Below are 18,060 nucleotides of genomic sequence, written 5' to 3' on the forward strand. Positions count from 1 at the left end.
AAAAATGTGTGGGGTGAATATTTAATTACAAGGCACTGGATTTCAAATGGTTCATAGATAAAATACCAGTAAACATATATGTGTTCCACAACTCCCATTAGTTAATAAATGAGAGTGGGGAGAGAAAACATCCTATTGCCTAAAACAACCCACTTCTGTACTTAAGTCATTTTGTGGCGTTAGTATTTAACTGAAACATGAGAGATGAAAATTGCTTCAGGAAATTAAACTATGCAAAGCATAGCAAGCATTTACAGGGGTCTTGGTCATATAAAATGCAAAAAGAATATAAAATGTGTCCATATGGTTTAGATAAGTTGCAGTTTTTGTTCTCAGCTAATGTAACGTACTAAGAATAGAAGAATTCCTTTCCTCAGTGCAAGAAGGGGAGTTAGTGTTACCTAGAGTTTCAAGCATGAGACCAGACTGTATACTGGAACACACTTAAGCATGTGATCAAGTATTTTCCTGGATCAGAACCAGGTAGTCAAGGCTCTCGAATTTTATTCTCAGGTTTGAGCACCATCTCGTTTCAGGCAAATGTACGTGCCTAAAATTTGCAAAAGCCTGCAAGTCTCATTTTCAAAGTGACTTAGGCATTTAGGCCTGAATCTACAAAGGTGTTAGGTACCTTTTGGCTGAAGTTAGATGCTTAAATACTTGGCAGCTCCAGAATCTGAAGTCCAGATCACGTATGTTTGAGGATCTTGACCTAAGGAACCAGACATGGTGGACTTACCAGGGTCAACAAGAGCATCCTCAGGTACTCAGTGCTCCTCCTAAACCAGAAACAGCATAGCTGGATCTAAGCCACAGCAAGAGGAAGGTAATTGGCAGTTCTGCCCCCCTGCTAATTCAGCCAGCCTGTCCGGAGCACTGTGGTGTGTTTGGGGTGCCACTGCCTGTAACCCTTGACCATGGGAGTTCAATTAGGTGCTTTTGAAAATTTTAGCCTGTTTCATTTTGCTTATATCAAAGCTGTGTGTTTATTTTTCTGTTGGAAGGAAATAGGTCATGCTGATTTTGATGTAGAGGTCATTCAGAATTACCCTGACCTATTCTTCAGCAGGCCCAGGATAAAGCTCACAGCCAGGGTTCCACTAGAGGAGAATGCACTTGACCCTGACAACTCTGAAAAGTACTTTCAGCTAAAAAGTGAATGTCTTCCAGGTACACTTTGGATTTAAGACTGAAGACAGTAAATCATTTGTAAATCAACATGTGGAAAGTAATCTTTGGAAAGTTCTCTCTTTGCTAAAAGTTATTCTAGTGTCTGCAAAAACCCCTCTGCAGGGTCATAAAAGGGCATTGAACAGGCAGGTCAGGTTCCTTCAGCATGAAGGAATTTTTGGCCAGAATTCCCCCTGGAGTTCTAAATCCTCATGGAGCTGGACAACTAGGATTAGACCAGAGATGGTTAGACAATAAAAAAAGACAGTAGTCACATATACTTCATGAGGAAAACACCAACATCTCCAGACTTCTAACACTGTCATTCATAGTGAATTATTCCTCTGGTTTGAGCAGGACCACACAGGAATCCTAAACCTCACACTGTTGAGTAGCTGGGGATAGAGCCTGGACCACTGCTGAGCTCCTAAACCTGGCTGTTTATGACCCACCTGTAGATCCATCACCTGTAGCACAGGTAAAACTGAGAGATGGGACCTTGCTAAGATCCATATTAGTCAGATCTTTTTTAAAAATGAGGAAATTTAAAAATCTGCATTTCCTTCAAATTAAGCTAGTGAACATGAAGACTGCAGCTTACATGTACCAAAGGGATGCTACAGTTAAAAATTTGAATATTTTTAAAATATGGAAATGAATAATTAAGGTATTAAAATACCCTTAATTTACAATTCAAATATTGTCAATTTCTAAATGATCCAACTACTTACTTTCAATCTTTAAAAGAGCATTCCTGCATACCTGGAAAATGTTCACTTTTAAATGCACATATGTAAAGTATCACATTGTAAATTCTACAAACATCTGTAATCCTGCTGCTGTGAGACTGCCTGGCCTCAGGATGAAACACTGTTTGACATAATGCAGGTCTAAGGTTTTCAAAACCCATTGCCAGTGTCCTATCCTAGAGGCAATTAAATTAACTAGATGACGGTCTTGCTATTCATAAGCAAAGTCTGCATGATAGGGCTGTGCGAAGCTTCGGTCCCTGATTCAATTCGGCAGAAATTCGACTCGATTCGGTGGCCAAATCTCCGAATCCAAATTGAATCAGAGGACCCTTTAATCTCTCTAAATTGAATTGGAACCCTCTAAATTGATTCAGAGAGATTTGGAAAGATTCAGACATAGACACAGCTTTAAATGATTTTTATATATACCTCTAGGTAGCAGGCCGCTCATGAACACTGTGATGCTGGAGCACATAGAGTGTCCCACAGAAGCATGGGTGGCTCCCCAGTGTACTCAGCAGCAGACCCAGAAGTGGACCAGAAGCACTTCCGGTCCACTTCCAGGTCCTCCGGGGAGCATATGGGGGGGCCCTCCGGTGCCCCCCTGGCTCGGCGACTGGTGCCTCCTGGGCCTGGGGGGAACACCCAGGGTCCCCCCCGTGGCCGATCCCCGAGCCGGGGGGGTGGGGGGGCCCCGCACACTCCCTGGCAGACTCGGAAATGAACTGGAAGTACTTCTGGTCCACTTCCAGGTTTGCTGCCAAGCATGTGGAGGGCCCCCTGCACTCCTGTGGGATGCTCCATCTGCCCTGCCATTGCAGCATTCACAAGCCATGCTGGTACCTTGAGGTATGTAGAAAAAACATTTAAATCTGTGTCTATGGCCAAATCGTTGATTCTCCGAATCAGCATCAAATCTTCAGATTCGGATTCAGCCAAATTGAATCAGGGACAGTGATCCGAATCAACGAATCAAATCACTATCCCTGATTCAGGCCAAATCCAAATCCAAATTGAATAGGGTCCGCTTCGCACACCCTTACTGCATGATCTTTCAAATATTTTGTGGGAATTCAGTTAATAAGAATGGAATCAAACTCTTCTCTTTACCACTAAATCTCTGCCTGATCTGATGAACATTTTGAGGGAGTTACTTCTTCAGGCCATCAATGACTTCTTCAGGCCATCCTCCTGCCTACAAATTATGTTGATCCAGTCAGGGAAGAGAAACAATATCATGTGACTTATGTGAGTAATTGCAAGCAATCAGCATAGCTTGACTTTACAATATACTGGTAGCTAACATTTCTTAATCAATTAAAACAAAGCAAAACCTTCACAAACAGAAAAAAATAAGTACTTCTGAATAATGAATACATTTAGTGAAATCATAATCCACATGCAGAAGTTATGTGAACACAGAAAGAAGCCAGATATATTGAAAAACCTATCTGTGCTAAATTATTCACTCAACTCTGTTAACTAATACTGAACAGGAAATATCTACAGAAAGTTCTATTTCATCAAGATTTTCAGCTGAAAACTATCAGAGGTCCAGTTCTGCATTCTTTGTATAGCTTTTTTTTCCCCTTTGAAGGCAATGGGAATTTTGAATTATTACAGATACAGAATTGGGCTTGGGATATTATATCAGACCAAATACAGTTTTTGTCTTATGTTAAACTCAGAACTATTTAAAATGTAAGTCTTAAACCATGTTTAGGAGCCACAGTCTGAGGAATGTCCTTTACAAACATTGAATGGTTTCTGAACCTGTTTGCTTTTTAAAGCACTATTTTTGATCACCAGAAAGCCTTATTATGTAAAAGACAGGGGCTGTCTGATCAGAAGGTGTGCTAACCTCTGTTTACATGCCAGTGCAATAAATGACCATGTAAATGGACATTTATACATGGGTAGAACCTGTACCTCAATTCACAGCCCTACAAAACCTTGTAAGAGAAATTTTTGGCTTACTGAAAAGCTGGTTGATGAACATATGGAATGCAAGGAATGTATTTAGCTTGGAGGCTCCTGGGATATCTTCTTTCTCTGTAAAGAATATAACACATTTTTTGGCATAACAGGACCCAATGGGTCCTGGAAAGCATTTATGAAACTAAGGTTGTCTGAAGACGATACTCATGGGATTGTGAATGATTTTAAGTCTACAGGGAAAGAAAACGGAAGGTTTTGGTGCTATTTTTTAATGTTGCTATGTATTAAGAAAAAACTATTTAATGGTTAATAACTCAAAATCCAACAAAGTATCTGCATGTTAACACACGTAAATTGCTGGGACGTTTCCTTATGCAATTTAAAAAGATACAAGGAAAGCAAAGAATTATGACCTTTTTTTTAGAAACAGGTGCTTTCCTTTATAGTTCTCAGAGCATATTGAAACTCCTCTGGCACCACCCTGGGTTTCAAGGGTTGCACGTTTTCAGGTCCTACTGACTGAAAGACTTAAGCATGTGTGTCACTATACTTTCCCTTGGTGCCAAGTCCTAGGGGAGAAAACCTAATCCAAAAGCACATCTTATTGGGGACTGGAGGTAGAGTTATTGACAGCATTATAAAGAAAATCCTATCCTATATCCCAGCACCAAATCCTGTAAAGAAATCAAATAATCTCCCATGAGAATTATTATTTTCCTGTGGTTATGAATGCTGCCCTCTAGTGAGACAATTTGGTTATGAACTCTGTAATCTTGGTGCATGTTAGACAGAGGTAGGTGGCTGCACAGGTCCAAAGTCAGGCAGAAGGCAGGGTAGATTAGTTAGTCTATAAAGTGCAAATCTACCCTGCCTTAAGCATGTTAAACAGCATACAGAAGTTTCCTTGTTTCGATATAAATAAAAATTCAGTGTTAATTCTCAGTAAAAATGATTAGATCCTGGATAAAAGGGGGTCAGGGAATATGTCATCATTATTGTAATATTGATTGAATGGTAAATACTTGGGGGCAACAGCATGAAGTAGGTTTTGATAATTATTCTACATCCAAAAACTCAAGGATTGAATATTGGTGACCAGTGGCCATGAGGTGAAAAAAACCTCCCTACAGTGTTTTATAGTAATTATCAGGTTTGATTTTGATTTCATCGCACTGTTTCTTCCAACATTTATTTATTTAATTTCCTTCCATACACTCTTCTGTTTTCTCCACTATCAGTCCCAGCAAGGTGACACACAGATATGGTAGGTTTTTCAGAAACTTAACAATTTTTCAGTATTTTCCAACAGTCTGAGATCGCAGTCCAGTTGGACACGTATGCATGTTCTTCAGTTTTCTGCTCTCTAAATAATCCGTTTTTCCAACCTTTTTTCATGTTTCATATTTTCTAGATGACTAATCTTTTTTTTTTCTCTCCGTAAATAAGTAGTCTCATTGAAATCAATGGAGCTACACTGATTTACAGCAGGTGAGGATATAGTCTATTAACTCCCAGGTTCCCACAAGATAGCTTTAGAACTTCTGCCAGGGTAGTTATTTTAGCTTAGTTTTGACTTTGGAATGAAAGAAGTTAATTTTATAACTTGGAGGTAGGTGAGAGGGGACTTAATAGTCTATTGAATAATAATTAGATGCACATCTCTTCATCTCTGGGTATAGTTTTGTGATCCAAATTTTCAAGATACACATTACACATACCTTAGTATAAGCATCTACCTTGTACATGAAACCTCCCTCTAAGTGAACAAGTTAGTGCTTGCTGTAGGCATGAGCAACCCTCTGAGTTGTATGCCTGTACCAAAGAGTTTAGGGGTCCATTTCAGATGTGTTCAACAATGCACATGATTGTACATGTATATCAGCATCTTGGCCTTGAATTATGGTTGTGAGTTTATATTCAGAAGGCATCCACAAATTTGTGCAAAATCAGAGGCCAAAATCCTGTGATTGGATTATGAGAGTTTAAAAAATTCAGATCGCTCACTATCCTTGCAGAAAACTGTAAGAAAATAGTATTTCATAATATTTCCAATTCTGATTTCAATCATTATAATCTGGCAAATCTCTTCTGCCCCAACAGGCAAATGCAATTAAATGGTGTTAGATGCAAGTGAAAAATAATGAAGGTTCTCGTTCATAAATCATAAAATTTTAAGACTTAGCAATCCTGTAATGGTTTTGTAATCCAAAACTCTTGCTTACATTACTTTATCTTTATGAAGGTGATAAAGAAAACATAACATTGTGCACTTGATTATAAATTATCATTTTATGAGCATCAAAAAATGCAAACTTGCAAAGCTTATGCTCATGCTTATGTGTCCACATATTTAAGTGCCAGCAGATGTTCTGTGATCAATAAAACTCAATTTATATACATTACTCTGAAGCGTCCTTGGTCATAAATGCAGGCTGGGAATATCTAACTTCAGTCTGAATATGAATGATGATAATCAACCATAAAGTTACAATACAGATTGCTATTGTGGTGAGTTTTATTTCAACTCCAGAAATAAAACAGCTATCGATTTTATCCAGTTTGCTGGGACAATACCCATGATTTAGTATTTAAACTGCAGATTTATGGAGAGAGCAAATGGCTAAAATTAACTTACATCTTGTTGGGCATTGGTGACTGCAAAGGATCATGCTTTCGACAGCAACATAGTTTTCCCTTGTGAATATAAGCTCTAAGACAAAGTGCCCCTGAATTGTGTGGCTTTACACTGATCACTATAATCAAACTTACCCTTATCTGGAAGTGTCTGCTGATTGCTCACCAAGATAAGCAGAAAAACAGTTTTATGGATGTTCTTGAATTTAAGATTATTTCTCACAACTTATTGCAGACTCTGCAATATTTTGTTAGGATGCAAAATGTTACACATGACCTGACATGCACATAAACAGAGAAAGTAGATTAAACTCTTGCAGATTGGGGCACCTGGTCGTATGTGATAAGAGATGGGTTTGTTAAAAATGAAAATAGGGCACGAAATTACAAGGGTCCTGTAATTTCCATTGTAAATCTGTATCAGAGATTAAAACATTAAAACAAAGGGAAAATGGGGTAAAAGGGGGAAGAACAAGTGACCAGTCATCTTACTTTTCATGTTGTATCTTTCTTTTCACACCTTGCCTGTATGTTGTCCACACAGTTCCGGGTGATTTAACAATCGTGGAGCCCTTCCTTTTCCCCTCAGTTTATGAAGCTGCTCTTCTGTCGCTATTGAATCATACGCATTCAGGGATTCAATTTCCTTGCACTTTCCCATCCTAGGCTGAGAAGGGGCTTCATTACTAGTCGTAACAGATGTTATAACAGGTCCACTGGCTGTGCATGATCTTGCTCCTCTTTGAGCCTCTCATTTGTCTCAACTGAAAAGCCACAGAGACAGCTACAAACTTAGTCTTGTGGCATATGCATAGCACAGAATCCTTCCTGGTCTAACAGCAGGCTTCCACATCTTCATGTAGGGATCACAGAATCATAGAAAATTAGGGTTGGAAAGAACCTCAGAAGGTCATCTAGGTCAGCCCTGTGCTCAGAAGCAGGACCATCCCCAACTAGATCATCCCAGCCAAGGCTTTGTCTAGCCGGGTCTTAAAAAACTCCATGGATGGAGATTCGACAACCTCCCTGGGTAACCTGTTCCAGTAGTGAGATTTTTTTTCCTAATATCTAACCTTAACTTCTCTTGCTGCAACTTGAGACCATTGCTCCTTGTTCTGTCATCTGCCACCAGAGAACAGTCCAGCTTTTTCCTCTTTGTAACCACCCTTCAGGTAGTTGAAGGCTCCTATTAAACCCCTCTCAGTCTTCTCTTCTCTAGACTAAATAAACCTAGTTCCTTCAGCCTCTCCTCAGAAGTCATGTGGCCCAGACCTCTAACTATTTTTATTGCCCTTCACTGGACTCTTTCTGGTTTGTCCACATTCTTTCTGTAGTGTGGGGCCCAAAACTGGACACAGTACTCCAGGCATGATATTGTCCCCACTAAATCGGAACATCAATCTTCAGGCAGTAATGACTTTAAACAATGGGTATACAAGATATGTGTTTGGGGGAAGTATCACATTACAGATAGATGTACCACCTGCAAATCATTTTCTGAAAGAATCCTAAGACCAGGAATCTGGTTCAGAAATATTTTTATTAGAAAGAGATCAGTTCATGCCACTTACTGTTTCTGAGTTGCCCTGCGCAGAAAATCTGAGCAATTTTTCCCTGTAAAGCAGTCCTGTTGCCTTTTCTGTTTATGCCTCTGATGCTCCAGTGGTGAGCAACACATCCTCCACTTCTGACAAAAATTCAGGAGGAGGGAATAAGGGAGAAAAGAGTACAGAGAAAAGGCAATCTCCTTCTTCAAGTCCTTCAATTTTTAAGGCCTATAAATCTTATAAGCTTCAGAAATTAAGGATAACTCAAGACGCACAAAAACACAGAATTCCATGCTTCAGGACCTTTGTCTTGTACTGAGTCCTTAGCACAGGACAAACCAGGCCTAAACTCTTGGTACTGCCATCAGTGACTCTCATGCTGTCAACACCAAAATATTCAATACCGGAAAATTCTTGACATCAAAAGACCCCTCTTTTCCTTGATCTTTTTCCCCTCCTGTTAATTATAGTGATGGAACCTCTTCTAGTACGAAGAGTGGGTCCAGTTCCAGTGTATAGCTCATCCTCAGTACTGACTAAAACTCATTCTTTCAGTGCCCCAAGCATACCTAGTATTCTTCTTGAGGACTCCCATTAACCACAGAAACCGCAGGCAGTAAATACGTTTCGCTGCCTAATTTGGTGGGGTTCATGTGTTCAGGCCTAGTTACTTTTGTGAGGTTAACTCATATTATCCTAAAGGTAAGAGCTTAGGTAGTGATGTCAATCCCAAGTGCACTCCTTTCTGGCTACCAGCCAATTATGCACATGCTACTAGATTCCATAGGATGATCTACTTCAGCTTCAAAATTCACAGTCAAAGACTCATCTCTATGACTTCAGATCAGGGGTATCCAGCTTCCTCAATTTTACCAAAAGCCTCCAGAACTAAAAATTGGAGTCTCAGATGAAGAAATTCACACAGGTAACCATCCAGCCCCTACATACATATCCTTGTCATTCCCACATGAGGTAACCAAGAAGAAGTGCATTGGGGTTAACAAAGGGATAATGTTTATGACAGACTACAATGCAAGGATGGTTGAAGTCTAAGTACAGTATTACCTATTCTTGCAGTTTTTCTGCAATGATTTTTTTTGGCCGCAGCTGGAGGCAGTTTTTTAATAATGCAAGAAGCTTCAGCCCTCTAGCAAATTTCAGCTCTGACTGGTGAAAAGCTTCTCTGATTGGCTGCCTCTTGGGGAGCAACAGCCAATCAGTCCTGACTTACTGAGTTCCAAACCAACCAGATCCTCGGTGTAGTATCAAGGGGCCAGAACAGTGCAGTACCAGAACAGTTTTACTGCATGCCAGTGGGAGCAACTGGCAGGGCATGCTGGATAGCCATGATTGCCAGGAACACAGTGGACACAGTGGGTGCATCTACATATGTCCCTGACTGTGCAGTTATTACTGCGGAGTCATTTAGCTTGTTAGCAAGTACTGAATGTTTAACTTGCTAGCAAGTACTAAATGACTGCACAGTATCTGCTGGTACTGCGCAGTCCTGGTGGCACATGGGTCATTTTTGACCCTACTGCGCAGTAGCGGCAGCATCACGGTTAGTGCCCACTGATGCTGCATTGCCATAGTGATGAGCTACATTGCTGTAGCTTGTTGCTACAACAATGTAACGTCTCATGTAGACGCACCCAGTGTGGGCTTACTATTGGTGTTTATAGTGAAGAGCCTCATTCCTAATTGTGCCAGTTCATTTGCTAGAGCTTCTGTTCAGAAAACTTCTAGATATGAACCTCCTTCCTGCTTTAACCTTTAAATATACACTGTTAATCAGATAACTTTTATCTGATGTTGGTATTTCACATAATTTGGAATTGCTACTTTGCTTTTTTGCTTACGTACTCCAGAGGCTGTGTTCAAAGCAGTATATAACAAGAGAGGCAGCCTGACAAAAAGCCTGTAAAACATAGAAGGATTGTTATAATACTTGGTGCATGTCAAGCTAATGTTGTTCACCACCCATATGTAACTACCATGAAACACTAGACTTCATGAAGTGCTCCAAAATATACTGTAGGGAACAATCCAACATTGCAAGGGATAGTTTAGTTAGCCAAACTGGTCTTTTCTCTCTCCGGTATCTATTACTACTGTGATCTATCATCTCCAAATTCCCTTTTTAAAAAAAAGTATTTTCCTCTTTAAATTACAGAGAACAGCTTTCTGCTTTCTTCCAGTTTTAAAGCTGGAGTATCTTTTAACTGATAATTTCAAATTTGTTAAAAATGAATATGCCTTCTCAGGTGTTGAAAAGCAAGATGGATTTTGATGGTACAGCACCTGAGATAGAGAAAACAGAGAATCCAAAAACAGATGTGGATTGAGATTTAGCAAGAAAAAATACTTGGAAAGTGAAAAAATATGCTAAATAAAAATATACTTGATAGATGAATCTCAGTATACCAGCTATTAGAAAGACAGGTATTAGAACACATCCGTTTCATATGACTGATATAACCTGTTGGAACATTGTGAACTTCAAAATTGCATTAATTTTGCTGCAGTGATCGATGCAGCTTGGGTATATATAACACTGAAGAATTACTTAGGCCTTTTCAAGTGATCAAATCCTCCCCATAGGATTGCCTAGGACAGCTGGGCCATGGAATGCACATATTCCATTGTATAAATCACACCCTCCTGAAATTATGTCCCATCATAGGAATTTTTTTCTACTTTGGGAGCAGAAGGGGAAGTGTTGACTACTTTGAAAGAACTAGGATCAGGATCACTTGCACCCCTGGCTCCCTTCTTGGCCCATCTTTGCAGATGTTAGACTTCTGCATAACTTAAATCTGAACAAATTTTGCATCAGATTCTATTCATTTATTTTCAGAGCAGTATGCAGAGGATCAATGCACAGTGAACTCCAGTTGAACCAGATTTGGATAGCCAGGGTAATTGACAAATGTTTGGTTTTAGGTTGGTTTGGGGCCTGACTTGTCTTAACATAACCAAAAAAAAAAAGAGCTGGAAAGGAAAAAAATATTTTGGATCGTTTCTTAACTCACTTAATGATTTCCATGCTCCCTTTTTTCCTCCTCCTCCTTTTGTTGAAACAAATTCCCATTGGTCCTGCTCACCAAAATTATTCTACTTTGCTCTGCTACCTTGACTACATTTATTCCAAGATACCTAGCTTATATTTTTGGAAGAAAAAGTTCCATGCCCGCTTCACTGTACACACTCCTCTGATAACCACCTGCCAACAACGCACATTAGATAAGACATGCATAGTTAGTCTGCCTAAGTAGCTTATTTGAAACAACAGGTTAAGATGTAATTTACTGTTGACACACACATTTGGTAAAATCCTGACCCTACTGAAATGAATAGAAGTTTTACTATTAATATCAGTGAGACCAGAATTTCACTTATTCTGTTACCTTTGGATTTGGTTTAATACTGATTACAAAAAGACATTGTCACAGGGCACCTCTGTGTCTGCTCCTAGGGAGTAGAGACTGCCAGGGAGAGAGCGCCCTGGCAGAACATAACGAGCCCAGCTGATGGTGGCCAGGGTAACGAGCGCAGCTGCGGGTTGCCGGAGTAACGAAGGGGAGCCAGCTGCCTGTAGGAGGCAGGGCCTGGCTCTTATAAAGCCCAGGGCTGAAGCTAGGCTGGCAGTTCTCTGCCAGCAGCTGGAGAGGCAGGAGTTCCCTCAGTCAAGTTATGGGTAGAAGCCTAATTGCAAGTATAGCTCACGATAGCTCTGGAGGCTTGAGCCATGATGCTAAATTATAGCCAGGCGGCTTATGTTAAGTTATAGCCTAGGGGCTTGTTTTGCTTTGGTGTTGTGTATTACACTGGTGGTTTGGGTGAGGCTATTAGGGGTTGGAGGAGGCCTCATAGGGACCCCAGAGGGGTGGGGCCCCAGCACCTGAGGAGGGCACAGTGTCCTCATAGGGACCCCATAGGAGTGGGGGACCCTAGCACCTGGGAAGGGCACAGTAGCCTTAAAGGGGCCTCATGTCAGAATGTGAGGACCCTGATGCCAGTAAGGGCGTCACTTGCGGGGTGTGTAGGCCCCAGGGAGAGGCACTTTTAAGAGCCCAGTGTGGGCATAGAGAGCCCCAAAAGGGGGCAGTATTATTAAGGAGCCCAGTGGGGCCCAGAGGGCCCCAGAGAGGGGACCATTGTGAGGCCCAAGTCGGGCAATGATTGAGAGGCTCAAAGGGGGCCATATGTGAGAGGCCCAAGAGGGGCCAGATTGAGAAGCCCCAGAGCGGGGCAGTATTTAAAAAACCCGAGAGGGGCAGTATTTAAGAAGCCCAGGATGGGCGTGGCGGACCCAGTGACAGGCCTACACTGCAGGAGAACCCAGAAGAAGGGCGGTGCTGTGGTGACCCCAGGAAAAGGGGGGTAGTAATGCGATAAGCCTGAGGGACAGGGTGCTGCGGTGACCCCGGGGAAAAAGGGGATAGCGGCACAGCGTCTAGGAAAGGGGAAGCAGCATGGTGGGCCTAAAAGACCGGTGGCCTGATAAGAAGTCCTAGAGTAGACAAGAGTCCCGAGGAGGGACGTATTTTGGGGAAAGCCCGGAGGGGGCATATCGAGAGCCCAAAGAAAGTAGACTAGAGAGAGAGAGCCCAGAAAAGGGGTACACCAGGAGCCCCAAGTGGGGCGACGTTAAGGAAGGCCTGAGAGAGAGGGGGCAAGTATACAGAGAAGGCCTGAGAGAGCGGGCAGGCGTTTATGTTGACAGTCCAACATCTGGTACATCTGCGAGGCTTGGGGCGTGGTATTAGGGGTGGGTAGGAGCCACGCATAGCCCATAAGGCTAGGGTGTCTGGGGAGCACCCATCATCCTGGGAGACCCTAGGGGGTCCCAGAACACACGGGGACAGAGGTCCTGGCTAACCGTGCCCAGGGAGTTGTAGGCAGCCTCCCAACTTTATACTAAACAGCAAAGACATGGCGGACGAGAATTGAGGAAGCCTTGGGCCGACTTGGCACGGTAAAGGGGGCCACAAGGAGATCACGGCCCTCCTGTAGGACCCCGTTGCCACAGACAGAGTAGAATCACTATTTAATTATGACTGTACAATCCACCTTTGGAGCACTAACTACAAACTTTACCCAGCTAAGAGATTGGTACTTGGCAGCTGTCCAGATAGCAACAAGTTCCCTTTGTAATTCATGGGTTGTATGGTTCTAACAATCTATGGATCCTCTATTGTTCAATTTAAACTTTGTCTTTTTTTAGAGGCCAAAAGAAGGATTAAGAAACATTTGTTACCTGCTGAAGGAAAAAGGTGAATTTTGAATGAGGGAAAACATGTATCAGGGAAAGTATCCATGGCTCTTATATTCTATAATTAGAGGATGTCTTGGAAAAAAAAACTTACAAAATCCTAAACATAGTCAAATTTTTTAGCAAGAAGAAAGTGTAGGATAAACTAACCAAGGCTATCAACTGTGCATCAAACAACAGCAAAATCAGATCATCCTTAAAGACTATGACAAATCCTTTAACATCATTATGAAGCCATCTATACTGTTTAACATTTTACCAGTTTAATTCTGAGTGGATTATCTGGTCTAACTTGCAGCATAGCACAGCAGAGCCAACAGGAAGCTAGTTAATATTTTGTAATTTTACAGTTTTTCTTCTCATCACATTCAGAAAAATAATTGAATAGGTGCAGAATCCCAACAGCAATTAACATGTCAGATCTTTGACTTAATTGTTTCTCTACCAACCTGTTTCCAAAGATTTTGAATAAGGATCTGGCTGTGAAGAATATGAATCCATACCTTAGTTGACTCAATAAATTGTTAGTGCCAGGTGGGAGTGTTTCACCATTCACTACTATTATTGTCACAAACAGGGTGTATCTACATGTGCATTTAAGCATGCCTAATTAGCTTAATGTGTATTAAGTGGGTTTAGGAAGGCGTCTACACGTGCAGGTGTTAAAGCATATTAACACTGTGTATGGACTGATTTGGAACTGAAGTTAGCCCCAAGTCAGTCGATATACACAGCGTTAATGCACTGCAACGCATCTACACATGTGTTAATGCGCTTTAACTATTTGCTCCTAAATTTGATACCTGCATTTGCAGGTATCAAATTTAGGTGCAAATAGACTAAATTCACCATTTTAAATGCACATTAAGGGTGTGCACGTGTAGACATGAGCCCTTAATGTGCATTAATTTAGGCTAATGCACATTAAAATGTTACATGTAGACATGCCTACAAACAAGTAATTACAGCATAGGTGTGTGTGTGTGTGTGTATATATATATGCACAAAAGTAATGCTAGCATGGCATATTAGAATTCATTCTCTAGTAGACATAGTTTGAAGTGGACATAGTTTGAATCATTTTCTCCACTGTTTTTCCAGTTCTCTTACCTCTTTATAATTTTTTTCTAAACTCTTCATATCTGCCTTAAACTAATTTTTATTGGTTTCTGTTTAGAAGATGCTTAAAATGAAGGATGAGAAATGTGATTTTGTCTGTATTCCTGCATGTGTATGTGCATGTAGCCATATCGCTACCTAACAGCAAAACTCTTCAGAGGGAGTGCAACCAAGATGGCTGCCTGACTAATCCATGGACTCTCTGCTTGTACTGTAAATAGTGTCAGAAATTAAACTAATGTAGGTCATACATTATCCAAAATTGGGTAGTATTTGTGTGTAAAGCTGAAGAGTGGCTTCTGCACCAAATTTTGACTGCAGAAGTATGATTCCATGACTAAAAAGGTGATTGTCCATGTACCTGTGCTATCTTTATTTGTGTTGTAGGTTGCTCATAAGAAGGGGTATGGTTTGACCAAAACTGGTTGGTATTAGCTATAATCCACACACAATAACATTAAACTATACATATACATGGCTATTAAATTGACATTCAAAGGCATGAGTTAATGGCATCCATTCCCTAAGAAATATATTAGCATCTGGGATCCAGCCGGAGATCCTTTGACCCTAGCTGACTTCCTTGGGCAGGGGGCTGGACCTGATGATCTTACGAGGTCCCTTCCAACCCTAATGTCTATGAAATCTGTGAAATTTGTCCATTCATTCTTAAGAAGTCTGGCTATCTGTACTATCACCCATTCCTCTGGCACTCTAAATCTCAAAGAAGTAATCACTATATGAATGTGTCAGCTTCAGAAAGGTGTGAAAAGGGATCCCTGTCTCATCCTGATTATATTTCTGATATATTGAACTAGGAGCATATCACCTCTGAGATTAGACTGGAACCAGCCAGTGCTGATCAGATCAGCTGTGTCACCTTTAAGGGAAGAGGAGCATGTAAGGACTCTGTCACAAGCCATTTCTAAAAAGAGACTTCAAGAATGGGCATCAAGGATGAGTGCATCAGCCAGTGAAGGGACTGACTAGGCTTACTAATACCTTGGGCCATCTGTAGATGACACTTTAAAGAGGGTTTAAAGCGGGTTAAATGCCTTTTTCACTGCTTTAATGGCATTGCTGTTTGCACATTTGGTGGCGTATTGTGCATTAATCCCAGCCGCTGTAGCACATTTGGCAGCATAATGTGCCTTAAATGACTTTGGGATGCAGCAAATGACTTCAGGGTGCTGCAATGTAAAACACGTCCAAGGAGTTCTATTTTTCTACCCTACAGCCACAGAGAGAAGCACCGGGCTCTGTGAGGCTCAGGGACTGTGCAGGCAGACCGTGCAGGCAGCCCAGCAGCAGCCCAAGAAGGCAGGCTCCGTAGAAGGGAAAAAAAAAAGCAGAGAGCCTGATCTCTCTCCCTGCCCCCTTGCCTCCCCCCCCCCTCGGAGCCTGCTTGCCTGCCTGAGCTGCGCAGGGGCCTAGTGCTTCCCTCCGCAGCTGCAGTGTCCCCCAGGACTGCCCAAGCTGGGTGCCTGTGGGAGGGTGCTGCCTGGGGGGGTGCTGCTGCTGCCGTGGAGGGAAGCACCAGCCCTTCCCTGCCTGCCCCCCCACAGCTCAGGGACCACTCTACCCACTAGCAGCTCGCTCTCCCCTCTTTTACAAAAACCACCACTTCAGTTTAGGGAGAATTAAATCCCCGTGTCATGTACAAATGTTCTTGGGGAAGCAGCAGGGAGCAGAGTGTGTGAAACACAGTGACAGTATGTGCAGAAGGAACCTCCTTGAATGAGAATGCAAATGGGTAGGGACATATCAAAGACCATAGGTGACCTCAAGAGTCCTTAGCATATGTCAGCTAGTGGTTACAAGAGTGGTTCCCTTTTAAAAAAAACCAACATGTTGATGCTCCAGGTCCATTCTGCAGCCTTATGGTTTTGCTTCCTCTGACACTTACCAATTCTAGGGACAAGATAAAAAAACATAGAAGGAAGGGATTAGGGGATGTTTTTGGAAAAAAATAGCAAAGGGGAGTGTGGGAACTGGAAAAAAACCCAGCAAAGTTGGGGGCTTGGTTTGGTCCACTTACCTTATACCACATCCTGGCTATGACCTTGCATTCCATTAATTCTTGCATTCCTATAGCCACTTTCCTCTTTAAACAGGGAGAGATTTCAAATGACCTTAACTCACATGTAACTATTAATAGAAGATGTACTCATCATCACAGTACAATGATAACAGGAGTCTGTGCCATCATCATCCTCTATTGAAAAGTCCATACAGTTTGTCCCTGAAACAGCCCTCAGACCCCAACTTCAAAAAGCCAGATTATTTTTGTAATTGTGGTGTCACGGAACATGAAACTGCATGTTAAAGTGTCTCTTTAGCACATCATAGGATCCTTCTTGTTCCATGAGAATGGGTGTTGGGTTATAAATTCATCTATCTTGTATGATGGCACTTGGTATAACCTGATAGAAGTTGGGAGCTCAGGCTATATTGTTGGTAAGATTTTTCTAATAATCAGCAGTGTTCTTTAGTTTAGCCAACCTGTGCTTAGCTAAAGGGGATGAAGAAACAAAGGTGGATAATATCTTTCCCAGGTTCTGGTCCTGAACAGCTGATGCTCACTAAGGGGATTATAGGACCTTTCTCTGAAGCAAATACAGTTGGCCATTGCTAGAGGCAGGATGGTGGGCTAAATGAACCACTGTATTAGCTGGTATGGCAATTCCTAAGTTCAGGAAATTTCTGAATAGTATAGTGAGGTATATTCACCATGGCAACATATAGATGCTACTCCAGACAATAATCCTCAACCGCTGCTACTACATCCAGTTTGACAAATTAGGTAAAGATAAGGTTTACTCACTCTAAAACAAATAATCAAGTAAAAGTGTTACTAGGATGTCAGTTTTTCAGTGGAGGACAAATCAGAACCAAGTGAATTTGTTGGAAATGATAATTTTAGCGTGGTGCAAAGATAGGAAGCAGGCTAATGCTTTCATTTATTAAGGAAACTCGGGCTGTGATGCTTGAAGCTTAGTGGTAATACTTGCTCTATGTGACAATTTAGCTCTGTTGGTTAGAGCATGGTGTTAATAATGCCAAGGTCGCAGGTATGGGACACAAGACCTTCCTGCCTCAGGCAGTGGGTTGTACTAGGTGCCCTCTTTAGGTTTCTTTCAGCCCTCTTTCTCTATGATTTCTATGATTATTTTAAGTTAAACATTTCACTCCTGTATGATGCATATTGTATGATTGTCTTCCAGTGCTAAGGTTTTTTTGGGTAGATGTGATATCTTTTGTTAGACCAATGGGGTATTTGGAACAAAGTTTTTTGTAAGCTACTCAGTTGATCTAATAAGAGATATTTCACATCTACCCAAAGAACATCACTACTACTATGGACCAGATTCTGTGCTTTTGTCACAAGGGCTGTGGCTTGTGGTGAGTCATTTCTTCAGCTGGGGATGAGTCATCCCTCTGACAGCTAGTCATTGGCTGCTGTGTGGCAGGAAGCACTGCTTTCAAACCAGCAGGACAGAGAGTAGTAAGCTGGTTGTGTAAGTCTCCTGGTGAGCTGCTCTGATTCTAGCACCTTGCCTAAAGTTTGGTCTCTTTTGTTAGTCCCTCTTCCTATGCTCCTGCTATCCATGTCTGCCACCTGTTC

This window comes from Alligator mississippiensis, chromosome 5 (assembly GCF_030867095.1).
Source record: "Alligator mississippiensis isolate rAllMis1 chromosome 5, rAllMis1, whole genome shotgun sequence".
NCBI lineage: Eukaryota > Metazoa > Chordata > Crocodylia > Alligatoridae > Alligator > Alligator mississippiensis.